Source organism: Mus pahari, chromosome 2, assembly GCF_900095145.1.
Source record: "Mus pahari chromosome 2, PAHARI_EIJ_v1.1, whole genome shotgun sequence".
Classification (NCBI taxonomy): domain Eukaryota; kingdom Metazoa; phylum Chordata; class Mammalia; order Rodentia; family Muridae; genus Mus; species Mus pahari.
The window spans coordinates 99,931,709-99,940,173 of NC_034591.1; the positions used below are offsets into that span (position 1 = coordinate 99,931,709).

An 8,465-nucleotide genomic window follows, 5' to 3' on the forward strand; every position below is an offset into this window, starting at 1 on the left:
GCTGTCACCCTGTCTGTTTTCTGTCTGGGCCAGGCATGGTGGTAAATACCTATAACCCAAATACGTGGGGCCCTAAAGGCAAGAGAGTCCTTGGAGTTTGAGTCCAGTCTGGGCTATACAAGGAGACCTGTCTGCACTAATTTGCTTCCTGTTGCAGTGACAAAACACTGACCAATAGCAACTTGGGAAGGAAGGGGTTTATTTTATCTTACAAATTACAGTCCATTGTTGAGGGAAACCCTGGCAGAAACACAAGGGAGGAACCTAGAGGCAGGAAACTAGAGACAGAAAACTGCGGGCAGGAAACTGGAGACAGAAATGCTGCTTACTGACGTCTTTTCTCTGGCTTGCTCAGGTAGCTATCTTATATAACCTAGACCTACTTGTTTAGGGATGACACCGCCCACAGTGGGCTGGGTACTCCTTCAGTAATTAACAATCAAAAATTACCTTCACATGCATGCCCCAAAGTCAATCTGATGGAGGTTGTTTTTTTTTTTTTTTTAAGTTTATTTTATTTTATGCACATCAGTGTTTTGCCTACACGAATGCCATGCACCATGTACATGTCATGTCCTCAAAGGCCAGAAGAGGTGTCAAATCCCCTGAAATAGAAGTTATAGGCAGTTGTTAGTTGTTATGTGAATGCTGGGAGCCAAATCCAGGTTCTTTGAAAGAGCAGCCAGTTCTCTTAACTGCTGAGCCATATCTCTCTCCAGAGACTTGAGCCCTCCTGGACTTGGTATCGGCACAGGTTCCGGGATCCAACCCCCATGATAGTGAAGGCGGCTATACTAGTTAACACTCCTGTCATTTTACTGAGAAGTCTTGGAGAGCTAGGATCAGTCAGCATAACACGCCTGATAAGAGAACAGCTGAGGCTTGACCACACATCTGTCTGACATGTAGCAAGAAGACTTTAACCTCTGTCCTTGCCTCTGGGAGCTACAGAGCAGCTGAAGAAGTGGCAGCCATCTCAGGGGAGACCCTCGATGTGGAGAAACATGAAACATGGTGAACACAGCAGCCTCCCCACACTAACCATTGGTTTCTTCTCTTTCTTTTCCTCCTAGGTGGAGGGGGCTCCTCTCTGGGGGTGTTCTCCCAGTACCTGGCAATCCATGCCCTGACCCAAGTCCAGAGAGCTCTGTGTCCTAGTCCCTGGCACCAAGCTAGGAAGGCTATCCAGTGTCAGAGATCAGCAAAGCCCTCCATGTGACCACCCCATGGACCAGCATTTGTCTTCCCAGCATGCCGCAGCCACGTTTCTAGCAAGTGGTTTCGATGGCGGTCAGCCAAGGCAAGGCCAGGCTCTCGGTTGGCCAGTCACAGACGCCTGGTCATAGAGCAGCTGCTCCCTGCATGTGTCTGGCCCCAAAGGCCAAATGTTTCCACTCAGTTCCTGCAGTCCTAACACCTCCTCGTTCCTTTACCCATGTCCCCAGATGTCCCTTCCCAGAAAGCCAACCTGAACCAGAGCCATTAGCTCTGGCCTTGATTTCTTCCTTTTTGTTTTTTAATAACTGTATATTAATAATCTCAATTCCTAAATCAAAAGAAACAGATTAACCAAAAAGATTAACAATGGCAACAAAAACAAAAAGCATGGTCCCTACCCAGTTAGATTGCTCAGCTGGTAAAAACCATTTGCTGTTTATGTGTATTTGACCACTGCTGCAGCTGGGGGAGGAATTAATGTCTGTGGCCTGTGTTCCCACTGTGTCTGGTCTGTGCTGCCCCCTGAAGCCATGTTGACATCACTGGCCTGTGCTACTGTGGAGGGCTATGATGCTGTCCGTGGTTCTTGCTGTGGCAGAGGGCCCAGTTGATGTCCAAGATCTGTACTGCCACCTGAGACTGTGTGGATGTCCATGGTCCGTGCTATCACCAGAAGCCTGTATCTGAAAACACAGCCTTCTCTTCTCCTGTAGATTGTCTATCTGGAGGAGATAAGAAATGATGTCAAGGATGACAATGACAACCTCCATGTCTGAGGCAGTGAGCAGACTCAGCATTGGCTCCGAGATTCCCGAGTGGGCAAGCAGAGTCAACTGGCACAGAGAGGCCCCTGTTGCCATGTTAGCCACGATGCATACAATCTCTTTCTGGACTTTTTTTTTTTTTTTTTAAAGAATGCCATTTCTTATTTATTTATTTATTTATTTATTTATTTATTTATTTATTTATTTATTATATGTAAGTACACTGTAGCTGTCTTCAGACACTCCAGAAGAGGGCATCAGATTTCATTATGGATGGTTGTGAGCCACCATGTGGTTGCTGGGATTTGAACTCAGGACCTTTGGAAGAGCAGTCGGTGCTCTTGACCACTGAGCCATCTCACCAGCCCCTCTTTCTGGACTTTTAACTCTGCATTCCTTAGTAGGTCTACCAAGAGAGGCAGCAAGTTACACAAAGCCAGCTGCTGGACGTGGTATCTGGGTCCAGTGATCACGTCGCTCATGGTCCTGGCAGCCAGCTTCTGAATGTAGGGCTTTGGGTGTTTCAGGACCTGACCCAACACCTTCCACATGCCAGCATTGATGGCCATTTGGGTCTTCTCATCTGTTCCGACCACAATGTTGCCCATAGTGTGGAGACAAGACACTGAGTTCTAAGTTGGTCTAGGCTCTACAAGCCTGGGCAGGATGCCGGTGATCACCACGTGATAGATGTACTCTTTGCCACCCTCAGTCAGGTAGGCCAGGGTCCAGCAGGTATCTGCGAGGATCTCATTATCATGATGCAGCAGGAACTGACAGAAGGTGGGTAACATCTGCCTCACGGCCTCCTCACAAGGATGTGGATCTTAGTTTCAGCATAAGTTGGACAAAGTCCATGTGATGTTCCGAAGAAATGTGACTAGTATGTTTTTTGAAATAAGGTTGATCAGGTGTGGGGTGGCATTATTGGAAATGACATTGTCTCTGAATTCTGTACAGTCACCAGCCATATTCCCAAGGGCCCACACTGCCTGCTCAGATGCGGTCAGGTGTGGGGAACAGAGGGGTTCAATCAGGGGCTGAATGGCACCCCCTTTCACAACAGCTCGGGTCTGCTCTGCAGTTTCTGAGGTGGTTTAGTGAGCGCCCATGCCGCCTCGAACTGCAGGTTGGGGAGAGGTGTCGCCTTCAGGAAGTCTACCAGCTTGGGGATGAGCCCAGCCTCAATAATCAACTTTAGAGGAGGGTTATCTTCCTGGTAGCATTTCCCTGGCAGCCTTGACGGCCTGGAAGCACAGGATCATATCCCTTGGATGATGTCGTCCAGAGTGAAGTTGGCCTTTTTGACTAGTGCTTGAGAAACCATGTCACTGGAGACTAGATCGATATTTCTTCTCTTTAGCACCTGCTTATCTTTCCTGGAAGCAATCTTCTGTTGTCACTGCAAAGACATTTCTTTGCCTCGGTACTTAAATTTCTTCAGTTTCTCTTCAGGAGCCTCTGAGGTAGTAGCCATATTGACTGGAGGAAAGACAGCACCTCATCAAGTCTGGCCTCTGGACTCCTTGACTCCTAGGTCTTCTCAGAGTGGCCCCCCTTTTTCAAGCCTTGGGGTCCTACAGAGAGCTGCTGGGCTTGATTTCTAAATAATCAACAGCCCTAGTCATTTTGGCAGCACTGGGCAGTTGGCCCCAGAATATCTGGTGCCTTCCATGCTTGTGGCTATTTTAAAGGTGTCCTCATTTTCTTTCTGTTGCTTTGACAAAATACTGGGTCCAAAAGTAACTCAGGGGAGGAAAGGGTCTATTTCTTACACCTTATAGGTCACACTCCATCACTAAGGAAAGTCAGGGTAGGGACGGTAGCCAGGAACCTCGAAGCAAGAGCCATGGTAGAACACATGCTGGTTCACTCTCTGGCTACCTCACAGGCACATGCTTAACCAGCCTTTTCTCTTTGTTAAAGCCTACAGACATTGGGTGCCTATTTATTTATTTGTTTGTTTGTTTGTTTGTCTGTCTGTCTGTCTGTTTATAATATACATGGGATCCCCTGGGATGAGAATTACAGATCGTTGTGAAATATTTGTCTGTTTATACATGGGATCCCCTGGGAGGAGAATTACAGATGGTTGTGAGATGTCTGTCTGTCTGTCTGTCTGTCTTTCTGTTTATACATGGGATCCCCTAGGAGGAGAATTACAGATGGTTGTGAGCTCCCAGATGGGAGCCAGGATCCTCTGGAAGAGCAGCAAGTAGTCCTGCTTACTAAAGGTCTCCAGACCACTCTCCAGCTTTCTCACACATCCCACTTCCCTCTGGCTTGAGGAGGTGCCACCCACAGTGGGCTGGGCCCCCCTAAATAAACTAATTATCAAGACAATCCCCTGTTGGGCCAGTTTGGTAGGGACAATTCCTCAATCAAGACTTTCCTCTCATGACCCTAGGCTGTGTCAAGTTGGCCATTCAGGGTGACTAGGACAAAGGGGTCCTTTAGAACTCTAAACTCATTTTCCTGTTGTCTTTGATTCTAAGGAACTACTAAGCTCTGTGGCAGGCCCTAGAAACCACTTGACACTTGAGGGACCCTACAGGAAAGACAGAAGCACACAAACATTGTGCTTTAGAAATAGCAGCTACAACTGAAGAAGGCAGAGCAGGCCTCGGGACTCTGAAGCAGGGTCACCGCAGCTTCTGGGACCATGAGGACTCATCGTCTCTCCTTTACAATGTCTAGCAGCAGCAATGTCAGCTGAGCCCCCTCCACATGCCGTGTGCTGGGCTCTACACGTGGTCTCTAACCCAACCCTTCCAGTGATGCCATATCCTATTTTACAGAAAAGGAAACCGAGGCTCAGAACTCAGGCCCACCTGTCAACCAAGAAACCACAATGTAGTACAGGCAGTCCGAGAGTCACGCTGGATGCAATTTCAAGTTGAAAGCTACACAGCCCAAAGAAGATCAAAGTTAAACTGCAGAATGAGGGGTGGGGTGGGGAAGAGCTCCCAACTACTGATAGAACACCTCAATTCCTACCCAACTCACCCGGGGTCAGTTTTCTGTACTAGACCCCAGAGATCTGACATTCACTGAGGTCCAGAGAATGAATCTGTTTCCCGATGCTCACATCCTGGCTTTTTTCTCCCAGCTAAAGTGGACACTAGGAGGCTAAGAGTGTAGCTTAGTGGGAGAATACTCGCTTGGCATGTAGGAGTCCTGGGTTCAGTTCCGGAGATACAGTTAAATAGAGTGGATACTAGGAACTGAACATTTCAAGGACCATCTTCATCTGGGTACCACCTTCAGGGCTCCTGGGTGTGCTCATGAGGACTCAAAACCACAGGCCACATTGGGATTTGACCCTACCACTAACAAAGAGATACAAAGACCCGCAGTGTCCCTTCTCATCAGCATCTCATGGGAGGGTGGGTCGATCCAGGGCAGCCCGTGCTCCCCTCAGTTCCCATGGATCAGTGCTCTGGAAGCAAACGCTGTTATTGAGACTCTGGGAGCTCAGTTACTAATAGAGCCAAAGACAGGCACCCTGTCCACCCAGTGCTGACCAGGCCATGGGGGGGGGGGCGGTACTGAAGTCGCTAGGGGTGGTTTTCTGCTTGTTAGTGCCCCCTAATGACAGCATCTCCCTGGAAAAGGTCAAAGTTAGCCTTTCATTCTGGCCCTTGCAACACACAGGGCTTCCCAACAGCTGGCAGAGGAGGCGGGCCAGGGAAGCTTGCTTCACTGTTCCTCCGTTGAGACCCGCTCCCTCCATGCATGATGCTTTTCCAGATCACTCTTGTCAGCATCCCTTGGAGACTTTGCAGCTTCTCTGGCCTTCCAGAACCTTGTTTGTCTCCATCAGTCATGACCATAATGCCTTCTTTGTTCCATGGGCACTTGACATGTATATGTGCCTTGCCCGCCTTACCAGCTTATGCACGTCTGGATCGCTGAGACCATGATTTAAGATATTGGGGCTGGGGGTGGGTGATTAGGGATGTAGTGCTATTGTATGACAGACTTTTCATGGAACGACACAAGGCACAATTCACCCCAGAGAGGAAGGCCATGGCAGATGAAAGTAACGACTGTACCAACATCCAATTTGGTAAAAAAGTGAGTTTTTTACAGGAGTTACTAACAGGACTGTGGGTGAGGGGTCACTTATAAAGAGCAGGGATCACCCAGAAGCAGCCACATCACCAGAAAGCCCACCCCAACATGGGTGACCTGTCCCTATAACTGCAACCCTGGAGCTCTCTGTGCAGCCTGGGGCACTTCAGCAGCTCCGTCTCCAGACCTCCAGAAACTGCTCACTCCCTTCCAGACTGTTGGGGGTGAGCCTTAAGCATCTCTCAGAGTAGCCTGCTCCCAGCCGTGTGACCTTTTGTTGCCCTCCTGCCTGCCCTCCTGGAGAAAGCGTTTGCTCAGAGGGTGTGTTGGCTCTTTACTGCTGCATTCCTTTGACAGGATAATGGCAGTGGGTTTTCCCCTAAGGTGGCACAGGCCCGACCTACTTCCTTCTGCAGGAAATAGAAAGGGGAAAGGATGTTGGTGCCCATTGGTTCTTTTCCCCTTTTCGTTAAAGTCTGGGCCCCATCCCATGGGAAGGGATGTTTAAGGTGGGTTTTCTCTCTGAGTTAATCCTCTTTGGAAAAACTCTCTCTGTTTTTCTTTCTCTCCCTCTCCCTCTCCACCTCCCTCCTTCCCTCCCTCCCTCCCTCTCTCCCTCCTTCTCCCCCTCTCTCCTTCCCTCCCTCCCTCCCTCTCTCCCTCTCCTTCTCCCTCTCCCTCTCCCCCTCCCCCCTCTGTCTCTCTCCCTGTCTCTCTGTCTCTCTGTGTATGTGTGTGTCCATCTGTCTCTCTTCTCTCTGTGTCTTTTCATCTATATCCCTCTCTCATACAGACACAAAATGTGCTTCATTAATGACCTACTTGTTTTTATTTTTGTATCTTATTCTTTAATTTTTTGTGTGTTTTGTTTTGAGATTGATTTTATTGTATGTGTATGACTGTTCTGCATACACGTATGTCTGTCTATGTGTGGGCCTCATACCCACGGAGGTCAGAAAAGGGTCTGAAATGCCCTGAAACTGGAGTTTATGGATGGCTAACTCTAAACTGCCACGTGGGTTGGGGAAGTAAGCTCTGGTTCTCTCCAAGGGCACATGTTTAACCATGGCACTCTCGCTCTAGCTCTGGCAAGCTATGTGTGTCTGTCTGGTGTCCTCTTGCTTGGGCTGTAGCCTTGTTGATGGATTATCTGTTGATAAAGACTGACCTGCTCTACCAACCCGAGAAGACATTTATGATGATGACTTTTGATTGTCGACTTGACTGACTTAAGGAACAACTAAGGCTGTGCATGATGGCACACACCTTTAACCCCAGCACTCGGGTGATGGCACACACCTTTAACCCCAGCACTCGGGAGGCAGAGACAGATAGATTTCTGTGAAGTTTAAGGCTAGGGTGATCTATATAGTGAGTTCCACACTAGCCAGGGCTATAGAGTGAGACTCTGTCTCAAAATCAAAACAAAACAAAACACAAAACTAGCTAAAAGGAAAAGCAAACAACAAAAACCTGGGCTGGAGAGCTGGTGGGTCACAACCACCTGTAACTCCCATTCCAAGGGGTCTGCCGCCCTCTACAGGCCTCCATGAACACTGCACTCACACAGCAACACACACACACACACACATTTTAAAAATAATAATGAATTCTTGAAAGGAGAGAGAGAGAGAGAGAGAGAGAGAGAGAGAGAGAGAGAGAGAGAGAGATTGATTTGTGCAGAAGTGTCCGAAACGTCTCAATTGCTGCAGCCACCGCAGGAGGCTCTGGCTTCCCACACTCGGGTCGCTGGATCCTGCTGGGCATTCCATGAACACGTGTGAGCAGTCGCCACTATTCTGTGGCTGGCATGGCTAACCCCACAGACTGATTCCAAGATTCTCACTTGCACAGGTTTCCATGGCTGCACAAAGAACCTAGAACAGTCTTCTTCTTGAGGTTGAAATCGCAGCTTGGACTACCACTTGCTGCTCGTATCTCTTCTACACGGATGCTAAGTTCCTTTGACCTGAAGCAGGTGATGTTAGTCTCATTGCAAGGACCGCCCAGTGCCCTTTCTCCTCATACTCTGGGCACAGAATTCTCTGCCCTCGCTCATGACCCAGTCAGTACTCATCCCGGTCCTCCACTCTGCGTGAGCCTGGGGAGTATGGAGAATGCGGGGATACAGAGGAGGAGAAGGGGGCCTTCAAAAGGCCTGACCAGTTGGTATGAGATGTCTGAAATGTGTTTACTGGTCAGGGAGGAGTTGTGGAAGAGGTGGGTATCATTAAAATACATTGTCATTGTATGAAATTCTCAACGAATGAATAAAGATGATGTCTTTTAAAAAAGTACTAACTGAATATAAAGAATATAAAGATTTTTCTAGCAGTGTTGAGAACCTGCTGAGGGAAGAAGTCATCAATCTTTCCCCAGTCTGACTGAATTTTCTCTGGCTCAACTCAA

General features: G+C 48.4%; 1 pseudogene; it reads right to left on the reverse strand.

The window, feature by feature from the left end:
* Positions 1-1,757: 1,757 nt before the first annotated feature.
* LOC110316849 lies at positions 1,758-3,459 on the reverse strand (annotated as a pseudogene).
* Positions 3,460-8,465: the final 5,006 nt, after the last annotated feature.